This window comes from Podarcis liolepis, assembly GCF_965112155.1.
Source record: "Podarcis liolepis genome assembly, chromosome: 3".
In the NCBI taxonomy this organism is placed as follows: Eukaryota; Metazoa; Chordata; class Lepidosauria; order Squamata; family Lacertidae; genus Podarcis; species Podarcis liolepis.
Window position 1 is genome coordinate 70,262,487 of NC_139557.1, and position 26,281 is coordinate 70,288,767.

At 40.4% G+C, this 26,281-nt stretch overlaps 2 long non-coding RNA genes across 2 annotated transcripts in view; one reads left to right on the forward strand and one right to left on the reverse strand.

Annotated features, from left to right (window-relative positions):
* The window catches only part of LOC310703888, a 37,318-nt gene extending 11,429 nt beyond the window's left edge, over positions 1-25,889 (forward strand). The window contains exons 3-8 of the long non-coding RNA XR_014524429.1: positions 685-777; positions 20,292-20,358; positions 21,148-21,252; positions 22,068-22,156; positions 23,582-23,686; positions 23,868-25,889. This is a non-coding gene — a long non-coding RNA (uncharacterized lncRNA). The remainder of the gene's footprint in view (positions 1-684; positions 778-20,291; positions 20,359-21,147; positions 21,253-22,067; positions 22,157-23,581; positions 23,687-23,867) is intronic.
* Positions 9,790-12,336, reverse strand: LOC310703891. The gene is made up of 2 exons (XR_014524435.1): positions 12,283-12,336; positions 9,790-10,241 (listed from the first exon to the last, which is right to left on the reverse strand). It is a non-coding gene; the product is annotated as an uncharacterized lncRNA (long non-coding RNA).
* Positions 25,890-26,281: the final 392 nt, after the last annotated feature.

Sequence of the window (26,281 nt, forward strand, 5' to 3'; positions counted from 1 at the left end):
TGGTGCTATTTTGGTGTTGACAGCATATCCTCATCATATGGGTACGTCTGAAAGAGCACAAACCAGAGCTGTCAACATCAACCACCCATCCAAAAATTTGCCTGGGCTTTCAGATCCTGCAAAAAAATACTATGTTGTAAGCCACCGCCGCCAGTGCTAGGCATGAGGGTTTCATCACTGCACAGCACCCTGTTGCAGAAGCAAACTTCCAAATCCAGGCCCTGTTCCAAAAGAATGGTCTGCACCTGGGTGCCTGTTTTCATATGGAGGTACCCCTTGCATGGGCCAACAGTTTCACAAAGAAAACAAAAGCCCTAGTCTCTCACTATGATGGAAATGGAGAATGAGGAACAGAATGAGATTGCCACAAGTATAAATTAGTTTTGCATTTTTGATTGTCTAATTTTTCCCCCCAAGGCAGCTTTCCTAGTTGGCATTCTCATAACTACACTGGTGGCACAGAGATATGTAATTAATCTCCCACTCCCCCATCCCGTCTCTCTCTAACCCCCCTCCCCACCCATGCCAAAATAATGTATAGCATAGCCAGCTTCCCAAAAAAGCATTCTTGCTGGCTTCTGTAAACTCACCTGTGGTTTGCTGACACACTCATCACTCTGTTTCAGAGCTATCAAATAGTGTTTCAGACTGCATGAGAAATTAATAATAATCTTGCAATTCCAGCTCCTGATGAGTTAGCCAAGAGGAGGCATAAAGAATGTAATGTCAGGAGAACCCCCCACTTATGGAGCATCACTTCAAAAACTGCTGAGAATGGTAAGAAAAACCAATAGGATTTTACTTTACTATTATTATCTCATATGCTGGGGAGAGGTTGAGGCAGTGGGAAAATGGTAAAAAATTGTGATTATTCTGTACTTAGTAAAATACGATTGATATTGGAGTTTTTTGTTCAAGGTCTATACCAAAGTACTATTGAGTTCTGAGACATGTTCCCTTTCTCTGGCTATATTTAAGGCATTTTCATTGGAAATAGCATAAGAAATCCAACAGCTGTCTTAAACCATTTTGCTGGAAGGAAATCAGCAGGGTAACGTCAGTCATATTAATTACTTGCAGGAGGAAGGTAAGCGGAAGAATGAATTAAAAACAACAGGTTTTATTTTCTTTCCCCCTCCGTTCTGTCCCCACCCGCAAGAAACCTAGAAGAGAATAGTTGCAATTTCATTTGCTTTTAAAGCACAGCACTTGGTAATAAACGGCCCCTGCAAATGTGCTGAGCAAACACCTTCGCATTCATCAATATGCGGGAGCTGTTTATTGCCTCATAAACTTGGAAGCAAGTGATATTGTCTCTTAAATCAATGGCTGCCTGGACATCCTTGGCACTGGAGAAGAACAGTACATCCAGACAACGTTGATACTTAAATTAATGACTCTGGTAATGACTGAAAGGTGCTTAGTCACTGATGGAAAAATTAGGCACAGATCTAAAATGTTCTCAGCATACTTAATATGTGTACTACAAAACAAAGGGAATGGATGGGTACAGGTGTGTGTGTGGTGTGTGTGTGTGTGTGTGTGTGTGTGTGTGTGTGTGTGTAGGTGTGTGCATCTCACTGCAATGACCATAACCAATTTTAAGCAAAGGTTAGTCTGTGAAGACAAACAGAACCAGGCTGACTTTTGCTTCTTCCAAGCTAATGCCAAAATCAGCATTTAAAATTAATGTTAAAAAACAACCATGGCTGGTTGGGAGGAACGTAAATTGAATTAGCTTTTTGCCACTTACAATTAGATTTAAAAGCCCTTAACTATTTAAATTGTAGGACTGAGCTGGTTGTTGTAACACATTAGATCAGACCAATACCAAACGGCTATATATACCTCAACAGCTGGGAAGTCAGAGATCAAGATCATCACAATATGGTCTTGTGCTGGCCATAATCCAAAGTCATAGCATAATGAAAAGTTGCCTTTATTCCAAGTCAATTTATCCATTTAGCCTAGTATTTCTACTTGGACTGGCAGCAACTCTCCAGCCCCCAAGAGGCAAGTCCAGTGAAGGAGCAGGACGCAGAAGCTTGGCACAATAGTTTCACTTTTCCAAAATAATCCAGCTAGCCTGTCAAAAATTTCACTAGCCTGCAGAACCAGCATTGTCTTTTGTTCTTCAGTCTCTTTGTCAAACCCCACTGTTTTGTGGGGTTTAACTCTCCATGCAATGTTTTTGAAATATTCTGTTTATGCAAGGAGAAACCAACCCAACCTTATTTCACCAAAGGTTTGTTGATGATGGTGAGGGTGGTGGAAAACCACTAACATAATTTTATCATTTATAGTGTATATGGCCAAGAGTATAGAGCAGTTCATAGAAACCAGAAAGTCTTGTTTAGCATTTCAAAAGCATAGCATTTTTCCAGTTTTGTGTTTTAGTATTACTTACTTGATTAAAATGAAACCTCTTGACACATTAATGAGGAAAATGCAATGAGATGCTTGCAGTTTGCCTTAAAAAGATGAGGAGTTGCACTGAAACTTCAGAGCAACAACACCGAAACTTGTAGTAAAGCTCTTATATCGGGAGAAGCCTGTTTTTTTCTTTTTTCTTTTTGAAGCACTTGTTGACAACCATACTATCAAAACCAAAATTAATAGTCTTTGCCAGGCACTGCATTAGCCTAAATTGTATCGACACATTAGAGTGGAGGGAGGGGACTTTCGGAGGGGTGTGAGAAATTATCCCTGCATTTGAGAAATTAAGAGTGCTAGATGTTTGGCTCAGTGAAAGAATTACTGAGATTCTGGCGGTGTCCTGAAATGCTTCTAAAAAGATAAATTATTTTGTTAAGGATAGCTGTGAAAGGCCAGCTTTTCAACTGAACTTCATAAGAGAAGGCATTCTGATGGAACCCAGCAGGGAAGAGTTCATTCAAAAGTAGTTGCAATCATCCCTTTTCCTAATGAAGACCCCAGAATAGCCACCAGACATTGTAAGAATGGCATTCCGTTTGACACCAATGACCTTGCTACTCTCATCAGCAAATATTAGCTTCAATTATATTTATTTATTTATTTATTTATTTATTTATTTATTTATTAAATTATATCCCACCTTTTCTCCAAGGTGCTCAAGGTGACATAAATGGTCCCCCCACAGCTTGATGTTACATTCACAACAAACCTGTGAAGTTGGTTAGGCTGGGATGTAGTGATTGGTCCAAGGTCACCCAATGAGGTTCATGGCTGAATGAGGATTTGAACTCTGGTCTAGTGCACCACACTGGCTCTCATTGTTTGTCATTTCAACAACATCAACAGGTCACATTTCACGGCCGTTCTGCATATTAACCTAAGGATGTAAGGGTTCTCCTCGGTTTCTCAGAGCTGAAATTAAGAAACTGCTTTTTCTTCTGCCACCACACCTCCAAGGATGAACAAGACCAGCCTGTGGCCCAACTAAACTGAACATAATCCACCAGCCATGTAAGAAGGCCCAGCAGTGTTTCAATACGTTTTGTACTTTTGCTGCATGGTTGGGGAAAAAACAGGATAAAGGAACACCAGGGCAGAGGACAAAATTATACCACAACGCTTCATTCTTGGTAAAATCATCACCTACTAATTTTTTGTTAGTTTTTCCTTCATTCCCCCCCCCTCTCTCTCTCTCACACACACACACATTTTAGCCAATCATGGTCCTTCCTGAGGCTTCTAAAACAGCAGTTAAAGAAGCTGTCAGAAAACGTGGGCGTGGGGGCTCTGTGCCTCCCTTCTAAGTGGCACACCATGCAGCAACCTTCTTGACATCTTGCCAGAGGCTGTGCTTTGTGCCATCAGTTTGGTGTGCTGCTTTCTGCTTCCCTCATTTCCCTCTTTCCTCCTCCTTCCGACATAGGTTCTGATGTCTGTGCATAGTGGAAACAAAAATGGACTTGTTTTCATTATCTTAGAGGCAGCAACCATTCAGTTCCTTCTCGCTGACAAACAAGGTTGCTCTAGGAATCCAAACCCCACTTGACTGTTCAGAAGCTTGTGTGTAATACGTAAAGCCTTTAAAAGGAACAAATGGCAGGAAGCTTGTGTCTTTCAAATCCTTCCTGGGATGTGTAAATGTTAAACTGGTTTGGCTATGCAGAGCTGTCAAAATTACATTGGCAGATTTACAGCAAAGGTTAATGAAACTCAAATAAATAAGATGATGATGTTGTGCTCAGACACTCTTATCATTCCATTATGCATCTTAGAAGTACAACAAAATGTTGCAATGCAGAGTGCTGCTTTTCAGAGTTCCACCCCAACTCACCATGTCCTCTTCCAGGATACACCAGGTCACTTCCCACCCCACAGGTTTTCGTCTCTCCCTCCTCCTTCTCCTCCTCAGTCAGTATTCTATGGTTACTGAGCATGATCAGTTCCCAATGGACTATTTTGGAAAAAAAATGTTGTATGTATAGCGTATTCAGATGGTTTGCCAGGCAGGGCAAAGGGATAATTCGACCTATAGATCTTCCTGATTTTTTAAATGCTGGCCAAAGAAATGCCGACTTTACTCCTTCTAGCATTTCTTAAGAGCGATCAGTAGTTTTAAATGTATTTGCCAAGTGTGGCATGTTCCTCTCTACAGCTGCAAGCCTAGGTACACTTCCTTGTATGTAAACCCTATCAAAATCAACAACTTTCTTCATAGTGAATATATTGCTTCGCAATCAAAGAAGGCAGGGTCAGTTGCCGAGAGACTTTTTTTTTACCTCTCCCAATTTGTGTCTTGATTGGCAGAAGGAAAGGAGACTCTGCATTTAGTTATTATTACCACATTTCTCCAACCACTTCCAGCCTAATGTTCCCCATCCCTACTTTAATTTGATGGAGGAAGGCTGGGGGGCATGTGAAACGATGCAAATTCAAGAGGGTCTGTTTTTATTCTACTGAATCCAACTTCTACACAGACCCCTGGGGGAGGGGGAAACAATTGACTGGGAGGGGGTGCCCATGACACTTTCTCAAAATTCCAAATGAGCCTTTGGTCCTAAAAGGTTGCCCACTGTACAGCGTTCATCTCTATGCTGGTTGTCAGTGCCAGAGCAAGGGAGGTGACAGTCGACCAAACACTTATTTTGGTCGTAAATTGTGCTTCAAAAGGGCATACCATCTCAGTCAGAGATACAACCATGTGAGCGGCAATCTTGTCTAAGCCTGCAGTCCTATGCACACCTACCAGGGAGTAAGTCCCATTGGGCTCAGGTGGACCTAGATACGTGTAGGGCTGCACTCATAAGAGCCAACTCCCAAGGGCCGAGGTCCCTTCAGTCCCCCAATAAAACACTTGAGGGGTTTGGGGGCTCCCAAAGTTGATGGGCATTGCCATTCAAATGGTGTGTGTGTGTGCCATGCCTTGTGATCAGTTAAGTGGGGCGGGGCTTACCTGACCACACCACCCCCATATTTTATTCAAGTTGGCAACCCTGGTTGCATTGCAAGCTAATGAATTGAGATTTGACTTCTATGACTAAATAAAAATAAACAAAGAGGTTTGTCTCGCTTTAGGAAGAAGTGAGGCTCAATGGGCATCTGGACAAGATAAGAGTACTGTATTGGAATGCTAGTTTAATCTTTTCCCAATGAAATAACCATTCACTTAATCAGGACGGAAGCAGGATGAAAACGTTCCACTCAGCAGATAAATCCACCAGCTCCCCTTATCCTATCTCCACCACTGCAAATGCATTTAGTTGTCATCTGGTATTTCTGTTTTCATTCTAATTCTTTCTGCCTTGTTATTCTGTCAGTTTCTTAATCTATTTACACTGACTTTATTTTTAGTATGTCTATTGTGACAGTAAATCCTAGAATTGCCTTCGGTGTTGTCTGAAAATGGCCATTATCAAATCATAATGCCTAGCCAGATGAAGTCCTGTAAGGGCCCTAGGCAATCACTAGGCATCCTCAACAGCTGCCTGCATTTGAGTCCTGCATATCAATTCTCACCTTGGAGGGGGCCCTGCAGTATTATCAGGAGTGGAGGAGGAGGTAAGTGTATTTATTAAAATTTGGATTACAGCTCGGCAAAGTGCTCCTTACTTTATTTATGAAAGCTTTTTAGTCTGCACATTAATAAAGCCGCTATCTCAATCTTTTATTGGTAAACTATGTAAAATGCAAATGATCTGGAATCCAATTAATTTCTAGAAGGTTGCAGCTGTTTTGAGTCCTATTCACAAAGACATGTGTGTGGATGTGGTTGAATGTGCCTGTGTTTGATTGCTAAGAAAATCAGGCTTTATTATTGAAGCACCGACTTTCAAAATTTGAACTATTGTTCATCAGTAGTGCTAAATGCAAACAGATAATATCCAAACTGCATTGCTTGTTATTAAAAAGGCTGTGAAATGTGGCTAATTTAGGACCAAGGCAAAGTATAGGAATTGCAAAAGATTGTTTCAAAATTTGTTCATTTGAGCAAAGCCAAAGTTTGATTTATGGTCTTCAGCGATGTATTATGAGATTTGCTAGTGCACTAGTGCACACATTTGCATAAACAAGTATCTTACATCACAATAATGTCAATTCTGGAGACTTAGCAATACTACTCTTGAGATTGTACTGTATGCAGTTTCACTTTGAAAGAAAGAATTGCATTGGCTTTGATAAACTAGCTTAATTTGAGGATTTAGCATGGGCCAGAATTAGTCCGCTTGCTCCAAAGATTCAGCAATAACCACACTGTTACCACAATTCTAATACTTATTTATAGATGAATAGAGGTTTAAAGGTGTTAGTATGCCAATATAAAATGGTTTATGAGCAACAAAATGGCTTTAAATACAATTGATTGATTGATTGATTGATTGGTTGATTGCATTTCTATCTCACCTCTCTTCCAATTGAACTCAAGGTTGCATACATTGTTCTCTTTCTCCCCATTTTATCTTCACAACAACCCTGTAAGATAGACTAGGATGTGAGACTGTGATTGACAAAGTCACCCAGTGAGTTTTGTGGTTGAACCCTGATCTCCTAAGTCCTAGTCCAACACTCTAACCACAACATCACACAGGCTCACTTAATAGTAGAGGGGGTAATTGCACCACAGCAGTAGGCAGGTCACTAAATATAAATGAAAAAAGTGAATATTCCCACAGTTAAAAGGCTGAATACTTCTGTTCTGAGGGAGCAGGTGGCGCTGTGGCCTAAACCACTGAGCCTCTTGGGCTTGCTGACCAGAAAGTTCAAACCTGCACGATGGAGTGAGCTCCTGTTGCTCTGTCCCAGCTTCTGCCAACCTAGCAGTTTGAAAGCACACCAGTGCAAGTAGATAAATAGGTACTGCTGCGGCTGAAAGATAAACTACGTTTCCATGCACTCTGGCTTCAGTCACTGTGTCCCTTTGTGCCAGAAGTGGTTTAGTTATGCTGGCCACATGACCCGGAAAGCTGTCTGTGCACAAATGCTGGCTCTCTCGGCCTGAAGCAAGATGAATGCCACAACCCCATAGTCGCCTTTGACTGGACTTAACAGTCCAGGGTTCCTTTACTTTTTTTTACCTTTACTTCTGTTCCTCCGAGTCACTATTTTTGGCTCAAAAATCAAAATAGGTGAATATTCAGCGTTGCCTTAGCTGTGGAACACAGTTACATTTGCTAGAGGTAATAAAACTTCCCAAGTGCAAATTCAGAGGAATGTTATAAAGAATAAGATGTTGACAAGGGTGAGGGGCTCAACTTTTGTATTAACTGGAGCCATTTAAATACCCTATAGATGAAATTTGATGAGCTTATGAGTATTTAGGAGGATTTAATGGACTCAAACCTCCCTTTCTCTCCCTCCTCCCGAAAGCTTCTGTTCTTAAGCCCATTTCTTATTTCATATTTTGGAGGGTTTCAAAGCAGCTAGATTAATTTTGCGCTTCAAAACAATTGTGTTAAAATGCTTAGGAAAAAGAGATTACTTTAAATCATTGCACTAAAACCTGATGAATATTATGCAATATAGCTGATATTTACTATAGAAAGAGGTGTTTATATAGTTATCCCGAAATTCTCTCTCTCTCTCGGCAGAAATATACATACATATGAGTTATCTCATTTTATCCCCACAACCACCCTATGAGGTACATTAGACTGAGGGAGTGTAATTGGCCAAGTGAGCTTCGTAGAGTTTGGATGGGGAAACAGATGAAGTACTTCCTTGGGGTAAAAGTAATTGATTTGGGTCTGCAGATAAATCTCGATCCCTAGAGCCCTGCAAGAAAAAAACAAACTCATTCAGTATTTTGCTAAGGCAATTGTTATGTCAGGATAAGCATTTTGGTTTGCCATATGGAATGATTCATCTGTCTCTTTTCCCCATGCATTGCCAACCCCCCCCACTCCACCTGAGCCAATTTCAGGAGTCAGGGGGGGTGGGGGGAGGAGAAGCCTGTAGTATAAGTGGAAGACCTTGCTCAGCACTTCTGCTGATGGGTGCAATTGGCTGAATCCTGCTCATTTTTTAGAGAGGGAGCAAGAACAACTCAGGAAAACTAAGCCCAAATTCAGTCTTGCCACTGTTATGATGTCATGTTTGGCTCCTCTGAGCTAATGAGTATGCTTCGCAATATTCATCAATGGAAAGTAGTAAACACTTGAAGCACAAAAATGTTCTATATTGTGTTTTTAATATTATGTTGGGAGCCACCCAGAGTGGCTGGGGAGGGATGGCCAGATGGGTGCGGTATAAGTAATTTATTATTATTATTATTATTATTATTATTATTATTATTATTATTATTATTATTTTATTTTCTACCCACATCAGGATCTGTTAAATTTATCCAAGGGTGCACAATAGTTTTTGGAAGACTTCCATTGACAATGTCATGTGGGCATCACATTTTGAAGGTCATCCATTGCCCAGTGGGCTTAGAGAGTCAAAAATATCTAGTTTTCTGCTGAGCACCATGATTTCCTGTCAGCTTTCTACATCTCTGTACCCCCCCCCCAATATGCATCTAAGAATATATGTGGATATGAGTGACACTCTGTGGAAAGAATCAGACACTAAGGACATACAATACAAAGAAAAATAGCTGAGCCTAGCATTCAGGTAGCACACTAAAGTCATGTTCATTTGATCAGGACACAGGAGCACCTGTCATTCTCTAGAATGTGCCACTTTTTGGAGGTCATTTTATTACAGTGGTGCCCCGCAAGACGAATGCCTCGCAAGACGGAAAACCCGCTAGACGAAAGGGTTTTCCGTTTTGGAGGTGCTTCGCAAAACGAATTTCCTATGGGCTTGCTTCGCAAGACGACAATGCCTTGCCAGTTCCTGCGGGTTCCCCTCCCCTTTTTCTAAGCCGCTAAGCCGCTTATCAGCTGATCCGATCAGCAGATAAGCCACTAAAAGCCACTAATAGCACTAATAGCGCTAATCGGCTAATCCGTCAATGGGCTTGCTTCGCAAGACGAAAAAACCGCTAGATGAAGAGAATCACAGAACGGATTCTTTTCGTCTTACGAGGCACCACTGTACTGTACATAGGTTATGGAGTTGGATGCTGGTATTCTTTATAACAGGGGTAGCTAATGTGGTGCCTTCTAGACGTTGTTGGACTCAAGCCTCATTGTCCTTGACCATTGGCCACAGTGGCTGGGGCTGATGGGATTTGTAGTTCAAGTACATCTGGAGGTCACTCCATTGACTTTCTGCTTGATGCTATATCTGTATAAACAAATTAGCTTGATGTCCCTAGTTTGTGTAAACGTGACTTGGGATGGGGAAGGGAAGGAGTAGGAAGGGAAGAAGGCTTGAATCTGTTCCTGTTGAAAATAGAACAGCAACCCAAGAAACAATTGCAGTCATAATAATAACTGCTTACATGCTTTATTAACAATTAGGTAGTATACAGTTCTGTTAATCCATGCTTAGTCATTTTATAGTGTTTTAACTATGCATCAAGCAATATGGTGAGGCAGTTTAGAGAACGACATATGAAGTGCAATATCTGAAATCCAGATTTAGACATTCATTAAACACCTCCATAAAATCTGTGGTAATTCAGTTTAGCTTGGTCAGAGTGGAACTTGGGGTGATGACATGTCATTTTCAATAAATGAACATTTTTCAGTGAGTCCATTAAAAGAGAGAGAGAGAGGCAGATTCTTCAACAAACATGCTAGCTTTTTCCAGGACTGCAATTTGTTTGCCATTTTGTGCAAATGTGATAATAGAATCATTTCACCCTTGGTGAACAGGTAAAGACATGCTTATCTGTTTTAAAATCTGGATAGAGGAGTCTTCTGCAAAGAAAAAAAAAGGACATTATTATCCCTTTGATCTTTGTCACTTACAGCATTAAATGAAAACCATTTTAAACAGTGGCATTATATTAAATGAATCTAAGTGCTCACGTAGGGCTCAGACTATTGTAAGAGCATGGAGATAAAATCATCCAGGTTGGCTATAAGCCACCCAGTTCCAGCACCTAGTCCCTGCTTTTTGGTAACATGTCCCAACATGTTCATCAGGGTCATCTCTAGATTATAACCCCTCCTCTGCCTGGCAAAAAAGCCATCAGCGGGTCCCCTTAGCTTACTTTCTAATCACCTCCTAGCCGCTTTGCCTTGAAAATCACCACTCAACTGAGAGGTGTGCTATTTGACCTGAGAGGTCAAATAGATAGAGTGAAGGCTTTTAACCTCTCAGAGTGTTTGCTATAGTTGACATTCATTTCCCTGCCATGAATGGACCACTGCTTCTGCTATAATGGACCACTGCTTCTGCTATAAAATTATTTTCTCCCAGAATAAATACTGAAAGTGCACACAACACTGCATGGGCTGGCCATGTATTGGTGACTGCCCATCAGCTGTTTGAGCAGGCAAGCTGAAGCACGCTGTGCTGCAGCTGCAGTTAAAGGCTGCATCCAGGTTCCTCAGCAAGGGTTATTATGAAGGCTCTGAGAAGCAACAACAGCATCTAGCCTCTCTCATGGCAACAGCAAATGTGGCTTTTTCAGGATCTTTGTCTTCATTTTTACCTACCGTGTAGCTTAATAGTAGAACCCGTGTTGTTTTGCACACACAGAAACTCCCAAGTTCACTTCCTAGCATCTCCAGGTTTGGGGAGGTCAGTTTGGGTGTATGAAGGTGATGTGAAAGTTATCTGCCTGAGACCCCATTGAGACCCACTACCAGTCACAGTAGATGACACTAGCAGCCGCTTACAGATTCCTGCCAGGTGCCCAAGCCAATACATGCTTACTCAAAAGCAAGTTCTCCTGTGTGAATAGGACATTATGCGGGGTCACCCAGACCCCTTGGACTGGCGTATTTCTACCCTGTGTTGCTATTGTGCCTATAGAAAGAGTTGTGGGTCCTGCAGTCACCTCACTGACCCTTTTGCCAGCTAGTTCTTATTCTTCTCTTTTGTTTCTCATTCTCTTCAACAACAGTCTCCAAAATGTGGAGCTTTCCCTCTCTGCTCCATCCTCTGAGACATAAAGGCCCCTTCCACGTCCTCTTCTCTGACAGGTGAGTTTCATGGCACAATAAAGGCCCTCACCAATCAAAGCATCCAGAATTAAGAGGGGAAGCAGGATTCTCATTCAGAGTTATGGGACGATTACAACCTCCCACATTACTCCTGGTTCATTTGCAATCAGCTTTTTCATTATCTTTCAGCTACACCGGTCCAGAATTATGTTAATTGCCTATTAACTACAGTTGGGTGATTCATTTATTCTTTTAATTTAGAGTATCGATAATGGATCTAACCTCTATTTTGCTTTTAAAACTTTTTGATACAGTCTGTGCTGTCAGTGCAGCGACAGTGAAAACACAATGTCAATACCGTCACTACTCCTCAAGATCATGCAATCTCTCTAGGCAGCATCGCATCCTATATCTTTGGCGTCTCCTTGGACAGCTTTAAGTGGCACTTCGGCAAATTGTAGGAAAAAGTCACCCTACTCCCCCCTTTGCTGTTCCTTTATGTTTAAAAATAGGTTTCAGCTGGAGTGTTTTCAGAAATCTTTCTGACTTTTCTTTCAGCCTGTAGCATTCTTATACTTTTCAATATAGAGTGGCTTGGATGGCTCAGACATGGGAACTACAGTCCTTCCCAGAGATGTTTACATAGCTTTTGGAAGCAAATGGGATTTAGAAAAAAGTAACTGTGCTTGGATTATGAGCTCTTCTGTGCCTTTGAAGAAAGGGAAACTATGCATTCAAAAGGGGGAAAGGCTGTAGCTCAATGGCAGAGCAGCTGATCTGCGTACCAGAAGATCCCAAGATCAATCATCAGGATCTCCAGTTAGGGCTAGGAAGGTCTCCTGCCTACCTTTGGAGAGCTGCTGCCAGCCAATGTAGTACAGAACTAGACAACTTGCTAGACAACCTCCTATTTTCCTATGGAAAGATTCCATATGTCATTATGACTTGTAAGGGGGGGAAACTGCAATGGGATAGTAGTGTGCAAAACTCATAGGTAGCATTCTGCTTGATTTTTCAAGCCCCAAGCAGCAGCTGGCAATTGGAACGCCATTTGTTGGTTGCTTTTGCTCTGCTGTCTAGTGTCATTATTTAGTATAGTCACTAAGTGCAATGGGGCTTTATTGTATCTGGGTGAGTCAGGAGTTTCTTGTTACCGTTCTATTGGGGACAAATGACAAAGATCCTATTTACCTTCCTGACTCACAGTATTTGGGTGAGTCAGGAGTTTCTTGCTACAGGTCTCTTGGGGACAGATGACAAAGATCCTATTTACCTTCCTGACTCATAGCCTTCCAAAACATTGTCAGTTGCTCACTCCAGTTAAAGACTCCAGTTATTTGTAGTGCATTATGGGATATATATATATAAACAGTTGTTCTTGTGCCACTCTGATTTGGCACAGAAATCAGACTAAAGATGGTTTGGTGGAAGATTTAGATTATTGTGAGCATACAAATGATTTGGCACTAAATGATATGAGAATACAGAAATCACAAGAATGCATAATGCTCATTTCTGTGGAATAATTCATGAATAGATTCATGAGAAGGTTGGCAGGTTGCAAAATGGCAACTATAATATTTCAGATCAGGGTTTGTTTACAGAACTGCACTATTCAGGCCTAATTACAACCACAGACACTTTTTTAAATTATTTAAATTGTATTTATACTTTCCACCAAACCATCTGGCAGTATTGTAGCCCTTCTATTAATCAGAAACATTGGAAGTGGTGATGACGTACACCTCCACCCTCAACTGGTGTCACCTCCATGGATAGACTTTGTAAATGCCCAAATAAGGCTTTGGAACTTTGCCTCCAGTTATTCAAATAGTCCAGGGATATTTCCAGTGTGGTATATGAACATAGGAGCCAACTCCTAGGGGCTGAGGGGTCTTCAGCTCCCCCATAAGATAGTTGAGCCCCCACCCAAGTTGATGGGAATTGCCATTCAAATGGTGTATGTGTACTGCTTCATGTGATCTGTTATGTGGGGCGGGACTTACCTTGCCCTCCCCCAATACTTTTTCTTCAGGTTGGCACCCCTGTATGTGAACAAATTCTGGAAGCCAATAAGATATAAATACTTATGCTGGTGGTAGTTAGCATGACAATATGCTGGTGTTGCCAGGATCTCATTCTAATATTGCCTTTTAAAATTGTGCTGAGAGTTTTCTCAAGTATCTGTGGTGAATGCAAACCAGTTGGCATCATTTACCATTGTTCGCCAATCTTATATACGGTATTTAATTGTGCCCAAGTAAGCCAAGGATAACAGATTAGCATTTTGCCTCCACATTGCATTTGCTTTGTATTGGTAAAAATGGCTATGCAGGGCAGTGAGGAATTGAGACTGCAAATCTAAATGCACAAACCAACGAGTGAATTCAGTGCCTTGCATCCTGAATGGTCTTTCTGCAAACAACCGAGGGCCTTCTCGGTCAGGCAGAGGGCCTTCTTGGTAGTGGCGCCCTCCCTGTGGAACGCCCTCCCACCAGATGTCAAAGAGAACAACAACTACCAGACTTTTAGAAGACATCTGAAGGCAGCCCTGTTTAGGGAAGCTTTTAATGTTTGATGTATCACAGTATTTTAATATTCTTTTGGAAGCTGCCCAGAGTGGCTGGGGTATAAATAATAAATTATTATTATTATTTATATATATATATATATATATATATATATATATATATATATATATATATATATAAATAGGTTGCCTTCTGGTCACAGAAGAGACTCTGGTCCAGTGTAGGCTCTCATTAGCTGAAAGGATGGAGGCCTAGCCTAGTGGATTTACTTCTGTACAAGAGACTAGGGCCCTGCGGGACTTGACATCTTTCCGCAGGGCCTGCAAGACGGAGCTGTTCTGCCAGGCCTTTGGTCGGGGTTCAGTCTGACTCCCTCTCCCCTTTCATAAGAACTTGCATGAAAGTGGCCTCCCACTTTTTCTCACAGGCCCATATAAGTTCAGCACAAACAATTGGGCCTGGTGAGCATTTAAGGTCCCCAACCCTAATCTGCGGGTTGCCATCTGATTGGATTCTATTCTGATCCTGATTTGATTTGAGGATGTATTTTAATTCATTGTCTGATTTTATGTTAATGTGTTATACATTTGAGGTTAGCCGCTCTGAGCCTGGCTTCGGCTGGGGAGGGAGATAAATAAATTATTATTATTTATTATTATTAATAATTATTATTATTATTATTATTATTACTTCCACGTATAGTTCCTAAGAATTGCACTATACATCATATGCCAATTCCGTGTAAAAATTCTGCATGAATGTAACGTAGCAATCAGATCATACATTGTGGAAAACTGATGAAGTATCTTATTAGGTGATGTGCGACTGAGTAATGTATTGGGTTTGTTTTTAAAATTTATATTTATTTGTTTTATTTTAAATTCTTTAAGATAATATTTTAGTTTCCTGTTAATTATGTTGCTTTGAATGTATTCTTTGTATCTGACTTTCTGTAGTGTTTTATTCTGGATGGTTTTAGTTGATATTTTAACTTGTTGCAAACCGCTTGGAGGTTTTTTCTTAAAAATATAAAGTGGTATAAAAATGAAATAAATAATGATGATGGTGCTAATGATGATGTGGGGATTTTTTCTTTCAGCCTTTTAGTATCACTTCATTCTATATAATGATGGAGGCCCTCCAGGCTCTCCCCATTTGGCCCATGAGTTTGCAAAGCCCTGTGTGTTGAGCTTTGCAAGCACCAGTGATCAGCTGATCACTAAGGCTTGCCAGGAGCCTGTGCTTTTGCCCACAGGACTTTGTTTCATACAGGCATATATGGGTCACCTGATTTCATTGTGACATCAGGTGATTGATTACCTGTCAGAATTGGCCCACAGGGGATGGGGAAGATCAGGATCTGGCCTGTGGCATAACAATCATCAATATCTATTTAATCATTTCTTTAAACATTTCTATTGTGCTTTTCTACACCAGAGTGTACTCAAAGCAGTTTACAATAAAACAGCAGATAACAAAACTCAAAATTATAAAAATGAAGCAAACCTATTGACTGACTTTGATGAACTAGAGGCCACCTCTAGCCCATTAAAGCTTATGTCGCAATACATTGGTTGGTCTTTAAGGTGCCACAAAACTGATTGTTGCTGACACGGTGAACACACTTTTCATATTTTCCATGGAACATTTTAAATATTTTAATTAAGATTTATTCCCTTCATTGTGTTTTGTAACTAGCAAAGATAATTAGAGAAAATATGACTCTCTGTCTATTTTCAGAATTATTGTAAGCTGCAGGGACATCTTATTAGACAGTATAGAAGAAAACACAGATAAAAGCGGAAGACTGGTGTTTTGGCTTTATAGCATACTTAGGTCACCCTCTGCTGGACAACAAATGAATAGCCATGGATTTTCTGCAAAATATTTCTCCCCTCCCTTAAACATCTTGGTATAGTTTTAGGGAGTCCCTGGCACTTTCTGAATATCCAGGCATTTCTTCTTGGCTTAAGTGCTGATAATGTTGCCTAGATTAAAAATATAGGAACACAGTATTTGAAAATATTTGTGATTGGTTTGCCAAGCAGTGAAACAACATCCACTGTGGCTCCAGTAAGCTCTTTATGGGGGTCAGAGCCTTTAATAAAACAAGGGCATAACAGAACAGTAGCAAAGGAAAAGTACGATGTATTTGGAAGAGAAAACATTAACTCAAGCATTTTTTTAAAAGAGAGAGAGTTGTGTTCTTGCTCATTAAATATTTGCAAGCTGTCAAGACAGGATTTGACAGCTATATCCAAGAAATGTGATACAAGCATAAATAGCTCAAATCTACATCTCAGAATAGCTGGCTGGACTTCATAACCTCTATGTATAACGCAACTTGAGTTGGCAATATGGAAACACATGGGCAAGATGTCCAGATTTAGGCTTAGAGAATTTTCTTGCTAGCCTGCATATCCCTCTGCCAAACCTCTTCTTTCCTGAGAGAAGCAGGTCTGTGGCAGATGTTTATTATAGGTTTTCAAACATGAAATTCCTTGTCTATTTAGCTCCAGGGATTTTTATTTTGCTCTGATTAACCTTCTGGACTTTTTAAAGGCATTATTTTCCAGGGCCAGCCCTACCATTAGGCAGAGTGAGGTGGTAATCTCAGGCAGCTAGTTGTGGATGTCATGAAAAAGCTGCAAATTGTAAGTTATTAAATTTAATATGATTGCGCTTTTCCTCCCAGGCAGAGGCATTTGTTATACGTTCTGCTTCAGGTGCCAAAAATAACTTGGTCAGCCTTGGGTACAATACAGCTGACTGGTGGGGTAGTGATTTGCTTGTCTGCCTCAGATGCAAAATGTGCCAAGCTGGGCCTGTTTGTTTCTTATTTGTATTTATGATTGAGATGCACCTTACTGGGCATATCCAAGAAGGAATGAGCTAAAGGGAGATGATAGTATATTTGAGTTGTATATACTTTGATACATATAAGGAAATTGATTAAAAAACTGAATCGCTCTCTCTTTGTACAATTATTGTCCTTTCTAGAGAGAATGACCACTGGAGCTACACACAATGGGCATAACATGCAAATTTAATGCCACCTACCATGACTGACTAACAGCTTTGGCATAGATTAATGTCTCCCATAAAATTCACCCTCTCCAGTTCATGTTTTTTGTATAAGGTAACATGCTTTAGTCACAGTTTGAATGCAAAGAATTGAATCTGGCCCAGGGACACCATACGGTGGTGTAATTCATATATTGAAGCAATTCAAAGAAAGTGCAATTTATGTAATTCTAGTCTCCCTGAAGGAAAAGTTCAGTGGGATTGACTAGAAAATTAAGTTTCAAATAGGCTTCTTGGTCCATCCTATATAGCATATATGCACACTCGCTGCAGAATGATTAAAAGCATTGCAAAGGTTATAATCTTAAATTCAGACACAAATACATCAGCTGGAAGTCAGTTCTGTTGCAATCAGGCAGGCTTAACATCTGAGAAATGAGCCATTTGTATTGAGGCAACTGTATTTCTTCAGGAGCCTATTTATCTCTAGCTAAGTATTTTCAAAAGGAAGAAGACCTCTGGAATTGTTCAAGAGGCATAAATCCAAGATGGTTCATCCTGCTGTCTGCCGTCTTTATTCCTTAGCTCTGTTGCATGCTGTGATTAACAGAAGGAAGCAATAGAGTTGTATATAGCTTTTCTTCTTCCTTAATCCTAAACACTTCCTTGGATTTCAGTGGAACCTTTTCCTGTGTGACTTTAGAATTGGCATCTGAGTTGCCAATGAACTTGCTATGAACCCTGTTCAACATGCACCATTGGTGAAAACAGATTTAGACATTATAGAGGAATGTTGTCAGTGAAATTCACAGTAATTTGCACATTCAGCTGCCAGTAGATATTTGAAACATCCCAACTGGAATTTTCACCAGCTATGTGCAATTTTACAGCCTGTGGAAGTGCCTTGCACAAGTTGGCCTTTTTGTGAGTGGTATTCAACTAAATAATTGTGCTAGTAAGGAATAACACGACTGCAACAAGACTCGCCCCCTCTTCCCCTTGCATGTACCCCCACCACCCCGAAATCTGATCCAGAGGGTTGTTGTAGCTCCAGAAGAGATTTAGAGCATGCACAGAGGGAGGAGAGGAATAATGTTGCATTGCACAAGGAGAAATCCTTGCACTGACGGAACGATTTGCGTAGCTTTAGTGCTACATTGAATGCAACCCTATATTTTCAATAAGTTGCTGTTGGACAAAAGCAGAAGTTACTGCACTGATGAAAGGTTGTACTTCTTTGTTCATTCATTCTATATTTGCATGCTGCCCAGGGCGACTAATGGACATTCAATCATAAAATAATTACAAATAAAACATTTAGAACATCCAAAGTCATGAACCTGTGATAGACGGACTATGACTATTTTGACATTAAAACCAAGTTAGCCCAGCAATCCTGAAATAAATAATATTAGGAGAGTTTAGTCTCCTTTTTCCACTGGCTTTTTTTTTTTAAAAGGTGTGAATTCATATGAGCCTAAATTAAAGACAAGATCCACAGAAAGCCCTGTGCATTATCTCCGATTCCCTAGAGAAACAGTCAGTTCTTTTACTTGTTGTTCAGATGTTCTTGCTGCTGTCTTTTCAAAGGCTTCGGGTTCTTTTGAACTTATCAGGCTCTTGGCTAAAAAATGCCAGCGCTCTCTCTCCCCACCCTCCCCACCCGCCTTAATGAACAGCAAAGAGTAGCAAAATAGGAAACTTTGAATTAAAGTCTCTAAAAGCAGGAGAAGTAACTGATAATATCCAGTCCTTTTAGTTTAAGCTCCAAAAAAAGACAGTGGGAAATGTAAGAATTTAGTAGATGGTAATGTTGATGTGCAGTAGCAGCTGTTTCCTAAAATGAAGGTGGGGGAAAAATCAAATATGTTGATGCAGTAACATTTAAATGTTCCAGCTGTGTAGACTGGGGTCCTGCTGATGAGAGCGGTTTCCAACTGCACTGGAAAGATCAACATCCATGGGGCTGGATCATTTAAATGTTACCCCAATGGCACTGAAGCAACTCTCAGAAAATGGGTCTCCAAACCTCTATTACAGAAGCTGCTTCTCTGGAAGGGGACAATAATTTATGGAAATTGACAATATGTGGCTATTTATTTAATCAAGAACTACCAATCAGAAGCTCCATCTGAAGCTGATACAGTTAATTTGCAAATATTAGAGGTCACGGATATAAGCTTAGAGCAGAATCTTCTCCCCATTACCTCCTGCCCTAGCTGGCATGCACAGGCAGGGCTTAGGAACTAGTGATTTCTGCAGTGGCCTTACTATCTTAAGCAAGGGTGGCAACCTTTTTCAACCTGAGGGCTGCATTCCTTATGAGAAATCTGCTGGGGCCGGAGGCAAAAGAGGGCAGATCAATGAGTGCGACTTTTACCTTTGTACCATTGGCTATATCCCAGCCACAAAAGGCGTTTACTTACTCCCACCCTCATTTCTCTCCACCTAGGGAAGCAAAAAGCATTACCACAGTTTAAAGGCACATTGCAGCCTGGCAAGAGTATTTGAGGATGGCTGGCTCAGGATGAGGAGTGTGGTCTAGAGAGTTGGGTGGAGGCAGCCTGAGGAAAGGCCCAAGTGCTGGAAAGAAAGGCATGGAGGGCCCACTTCTCCTATTGGCCCAGTAGAATACCAGTTCCATCCTCTAATTATCATTATGTGTACAGGAGCCCCAATGTCTGTATGGAACTCTCCTGCCTACAGATACTTTTCCCTCCAGTGACGGGAACAAACAAATTCTTTACACCCTTTCTGTGCGATCAAATAGGTTAGGATTTACAGGTTTCAGTGTTGCAGTGAAATGGGCATATCATTCAAGTTCTCCCATTAGTAACTAGCAAAGTCAGGAATCTCAAAGAACAGCATAATATATATGGTGATCTGATTATTGGCCTGGCTAAATAAATAAATGAATGAATGAATGAATGAATGAATGAATGAATGAATGTATGTATGTATGTATGTATGTATTTATTTTCCTGGCTGAAAATGTTAGAAGAAGCAATGAAGTAACTCAAATGTAGTTAAGCGGTAAGACCTGGGCTGAATTTTCTTCTTCCCTGGTGACATTTTGCTGGAAACGACATGGCTCAATGAAATCAGATATCTCTGTTTGCCAAGTAGTCTGCCAAATTTCATTCAAGTCCAAACATTCATAGTTCATTTGCATTTTTTAAAAAAAAGCTCTTTAATCAAGGTAATATTTACTTCATCATTATGCCTGAAATCAAGACAGGATGTTCATCAGGGTATTTGGATCTAAACCTGCTTTCCCCATTGTTTCCACTTTAATCTACAGGAGTCTGCTACAGCTAACAAAACAGATATGAAAGCAGCATCTTTGGACCTTGAAACTAGAAATGATGGTATGGAAATATTAATTGCTCCTGTTGAATAATCACATGTGATCTGAAACACTGGTGTGGGTGAATGGAACCTCTGCTTGTACTTTAAGTCTGTATAGATCCATTTCCCAAGTGATGATGATGATGATGATGATGATTTATTTTGTGATTGACTCTGATCCTAAAATCAATAGGACATCTGTCTAAGTAAAGCTTGGGATGCTACAACATTAGAGAACTTCTCTGAAGGTACTTGAGAAGAGGTTGGCTATATCCCTTTCTGAGATGGCTTAGATCTGAAAAGCCCATCTCAAATGAGTCAGACCCACTGGTGTCCATCTAGCTCAGCAAATTCTGCACTGAGAGTGACTCTCCAGAATTTCAGATAGGAAATCTCTCCCAGTCCTGCCTGCAGATGCCAGGGATTGAACCTGTGATCTTTTGCATGCAAGCAGATGCTCTACCACTGCCTTTCCCCCAAAGGTGTTTTCTTCCTCTGCTTGTTCTAGAAGGCTTGCAGCAGCTTAGCACCAACACTTAAGAATTGTGAACTCATTCCTAGGACTGCCAAGCCAAATGTAGTTAAATGATTACTGGACCCAAGGCAAAAGGGGGTTGGCATTAGGCTGGTGTGGGTGAATTAAGGGATTTCTTGCATTTTTGTAAGCAGCTAGCTATTCTGTGAAGAGATGTTGTTATTAAATATGTGTTTCACTGTAGGTTTCCAATGCAGGGTCTTGAGAACATGCAGATCCTTATGCTTTCCAAGCAATTAATAATAATCTTGAACTCCATTTTATTGTTTATCAGAACCAGCTTATGGCTTTGTCTCAGAACAATTCTGAAAACACAATTCAAAGCTTTGAATGGTTAGTTCACAGTGGACTGAAGCATCACATGTCTGAAGAATGCAGGGTAAGAAGTGCTCAGAGTATAGCTATTCTCTTCCGTAAGGGCTCTACAGACATATCCAGATCTACCACATAGGAACAAATATTGTTTGAAAGCATCAATACTTTACAAAGGAGGCATCTGTCAGCATTAACACTGATTGTAAGACCCTAAAACTTTAGGAGTCACACTATATCAGCAGATAAAACCTTTCTATTACCATACCACTATAGAAGAATACAATTTTGAATTCATACACTATACCGTTATGCCAGGCCCCACTTGAGATCTTCATTCTTCCCGAAAAAAATCTTAGTGTTTCCAGAGCACTTAGCTATTTGTTTGCAAAATAGCATTGTCTCATTCTTTGATTAGTATTATTGTTCTGAAGAAACACATAATATGGGAAACTGTAATTGTTTTCATAGAATGATTCACTTCTCTGTGCAGAAATTATGTTGTGTCCTATTGGTAACTGTGTGCATCACATCCTTCAAACACCAGAAGGATATTGTCTCTGTAGTAACTGCATGATTGTTGTTAATTGCTGTTTTCCTGCAGTTACAACTATAGCAATTGCAATTGCTTAACGTGCAAAAGCATTACTGGGGAAGAATGCAGTTTACATTTATCTTCATTAATAGAATCCAGTATTTGGAAATGAGGAGCAACCATCATGCTGTGTTCATTTGTTCCTTTGGGGCGTATGAACATCTGCTTACTATGCTGTCCTATAGAGACAATTATTCCACCATCACAATTTCCATGATGTTATGTGGCAGAAAAATGCAGCACGTAAGATGTTTGAAGTTATTTACTCTTTCCATTCTTCGAGGAAGAAGTCTGGTACGCAGAGTTCAGCTATGACTTCAGAAGGAACAATTGTCTCTGTGTGCCTAATTGGCTACTTTTAACATGCTTCTGAAAGGTATGAGTAGGATAACATACAGTACCTAAAGATAACAGCAGAGAATATCAGGGGTCTCAAAGTTCACTTAAATAAAGGTAGTCAGAATTTAGAACTGTTAAATGCCAAGTTTCAATTAAATGTATAAAATCACTGTGTTTGAAAACTGGGGGAACATGTCCCCACCTACTTCCATATTTTTCTCCTTTTGTATCATTCACTTTTCTCTGAATGATGTAATACTGCTACAATCCCGCTGCACTCGCACTGGATGGGGAACCTCAGTTCAGATGAGCATAGACTAGCATCTAGTGCAACCTTTGCCAACCTGGTATCCACCAGAAATTTTGGGCTGCAATTTCCATTATGGGAAACATCTGGAGGGCACCAGACAAAGGCTGATCAAGTTAATCCCTATAAAATATATAACAATCAGCTCAAAAGGTCAATAGGATAATTAAGTAAGTGTGTTTTTCTCTGCTTCTTAAGCATGATCCACCCAACTGTAAGCTTTCTTAAGGGTTCAATCATATGCATAGTTAACTAGGAATAAATCCCATTTAATATAGTTTGTGTCCTGAACCTCAGCATACCCGGAGGTCAGTCCTGATGGTGCACACAGTCCCAAGGGTAACATTACAGAGTAGTCAGATGGTCCAAATGGTCAAATACCAGTCTAGGTCCAATACAACGAGCAAGGTCTGAAGTCAATCCATAAGGTCAGGTTCCAGCCTCTGCAGAAGATCCAGGGGGGATTGAAGCACCTGGGGATCAGTCCCAAAGTCACAATCTAGGGCCATTCCCAAAGCACCCAAGCTGTGGTCCATCAACAGAGAAAGTTGAACAAACAGCGTCTCTGCCTTGCTTCCCTTCTATCCTTCCCAGTCTTGATTGATGCACCTGAGCTTACTGCAACTGAGCAGCTGTGTCTCTCCACTTGACAAAAGCATGTGATCCTCACCTGCCCTGAGTTTAATCCAGCTGAGTGACCACAACCTCCTTTCAGATTTAATAAGTCCCATGATCTCCACCTGGTCCACTAGTTAGCTGGGCTGTCTTCCCTTGCCTGCCTCAGTCTCCTGGAGTGCACTTCCCATAGTTCCCAATGCCTCAGAAGCCTGCCCTGTCCATAGATATGGGGGCATCTCTGGTTCTGGTGATGTGTCCCCTTCCCCTGGCTCCCATGAACTATCAGCTGTCCCTTCAACGTCCTCCAATGTTCCGTAAGTACCCCCTAAGTCCCCAACTTCCCCTTCCCCATGTACAGCTTCTCCCGGTGTGTACCAGTTGTGGCTACACACCTAGCCGGCATCCTCCGCCCCTTCCTTGGTGTCCTGCCAGGAACATACAAGAGTGTGCTAACTTCAATGCCTCTTAAAAGTGCTTAAACCTGGATGTGTCCTGCCCAGTAAGCGAGAGTTCTGCACCTGCTTAACTCTCCCACAGAAATCCATGGGACTTAGAAGTATTTAGCTGTGACTGGATTGCACCCCAAATTCTTAATTGCATCTAGAGTCCATGGATGAGTAGACATGGTATTAACACTAGGATGTAAGTATATTATATAGTTTTCTGCTTTAATATTGTAAACCTGCTCAAACACCTCATGTCATTTTAAACATGGGGAAGAATAACTGAAGCACATGCAAATCTTACTAAGTGCTTCAGAAAGGCCAATATTAACTGTAGCAGTTCTTAATGATATTCTTAAAACCTTGCTGTCTCACTGCAGATATCTCATACATAACCTTATGAAAACAAGCCAGTCGGACTTAGTCATAGTTGATAATTAATGTGCAATGGTATCCAGCCAGGATTAATTTTGTGCTAGAATAAAACATATGGAATAATGCTTAAGCTTACATCAAAGTCAAATATTGAATACATCAGGATACATTATCTCTTCGCTTTCTGGAGTATATTATGTTCTATTAAGATCTGATGTGTGCTGAATTTATGCCCACGCTTCCCTGAGAATTTGTGGCGGCTCACAAATGTGTTCCCCAGCGCCTTTCTCTGTAGCATCTTTACAATTCTGCTTCTCGTTCTTCACATGAAGATTAAAACACTCATTATCTGTCTGAGGAATCAGACCAGGAGTAGATGTTAAATAATAGTTTAAAAATCCTTATAAGAAGACACCTAGAATATTACCTACTGGAGAAGCCTTCAAAGCAGCAAGTTTAAAAATCCAAATTATTATTCCATGCTGATTTGGACAACAAAGAATTTACTGGGATTTTAATTCAGCTGTATGTGTGCGCTTTTTGAAGCTGTTGCTTGAAGTGAATACAACCATAACCATTATAAAATATTCAAAGCCCTCATACATATCAAATAGATGGAGGTACAGTTACTAGGGCAATCTCTTGCATATCAGTTAAACAAATAACTGGGCTCAAAAGTTTCCTAATTCTAGAGTAGGTCACTTACAGCAGCTCACACTTTAATAGATCATTTCATCAAGTGGATTTGGTCTTACTGTGGTCAGTTTAAGAATTAAGGTTCTACTTAGTATGCAGAGAGTGTACAGCCTATTTGTTGTGAGCAGTACCAAACTACAGCAAAGCGTGCTGACCAAACTCTACCTGTTAGAAATCCTGTTCCAGCTGGATTTTTCTGATGAGCATTTCTCAAATTACCTTAGTGGGAAATGGAGGTGGAGGAGTTGCACCCTTAAGAGTTAAAAACGGTGTATAAAGCTGCATAAAAACACTATGTTGGAACCATAGTGACAAAGAAAGAAGTGACCAGGGACACAAAGAGACATATTATATGCCAGCAGCCAGATTAGCAGTGAGGGAAATAGCATGGAATTTCTAGGGAATTGGAAGGAATAGCTACCATTGCTGGTTTGAGAAGTTCTACCAGAACTTTGGTAACTTCCACCCCAACAGCAAGTTGAGCCTAGACTAGTCCATGTAGAAGGTGTATGTTCTTGTCACTACAATTACATAATGGACATAGAATCATAGAACATATAGACACAATCTTATATTGGAAACCTAATGACCCCTTCCAGCTTCCACCTAGGAATCACCACAAAATCTATTGTCTACAGCTAAGCCCTGCTATACAACCCCGTCTACTTTAGTTTTGCTTGTAGTTTTGGACTACAACTTTCAACAGCTCTAGAGAGCAAGGCCAGTGGCCAGGGCTGATGGGAGTTGTAGTTCACAACATCTAGCGTGCATAACATTGCTTACACTTGCATTAGACAAGTTTCTACTTACAATTTAAGGTTTTACACCAGACTTTCCTAAGTCTACAGAACCCACCCACACAATGAAGTGATAAAGCAGAGTTATGAGTTCAGATTGATACCCGTGAATAATTTAGTAATGACAGACCCAGAAATGTCTGGGTAGTGTCTTGTTGCCAAATACATCATCAAGGATTTACAATACTTCTCTCTTTCAGACTGTGGGTGGTAGGCCTTTTATTGCTTCCAGACACACCCCATCTAAAACAGCTACCATTCCTCAATAACAGAGACATGTGTACAAGGACCAGACTTTGCAACAAACCCAGATGCCAACCCTTCCATTGTGTCAGATTATTAGTCCATCTAGAACAGTCCATCTAGAACACTGATTGGCAGCCACTGTTCAGGATTTTTTATTTGAGTATAAATAAAGACAATATTTCCCTTTCCAACTACAGAAGTTAACTCAGCAGCGCCAAGTTGATTTATCACTCGTAACTGTTATTGTAAAGAGTCACTGTAGTTATTTTACATAAATTATAGGTTTCATTCAATTGTCAGTATTTGTACATTTTGCATGTTATTTCCCTCTGACCTTACTGTTTACAAACTCCTATGAAACATTGTATATCTTATGAACTGGACTCTAGTCAATGAAAATGTGTGCCATAATAAGATCTGTTAGTATTTAAGGACCAACATAACTTTTCATTGTTTTTGCTGCAACAAACTTAACATAGCTATTGCTCTGAAAATTCTTACAAAAATGATTCCTTTGAGAGTTCACAAGCAATCAAGAAGTAAATGTGATGCATTAACTGAATGCATGGACAAGGTCACGCCAATTTTCTCTTTAATTGCAACAAGTTAAAACCAAATTGCTTCTAGGAACAATGTTAAGATACTCCTTTCAGTTGCTGTGATCTCCTGCCATAATGTGA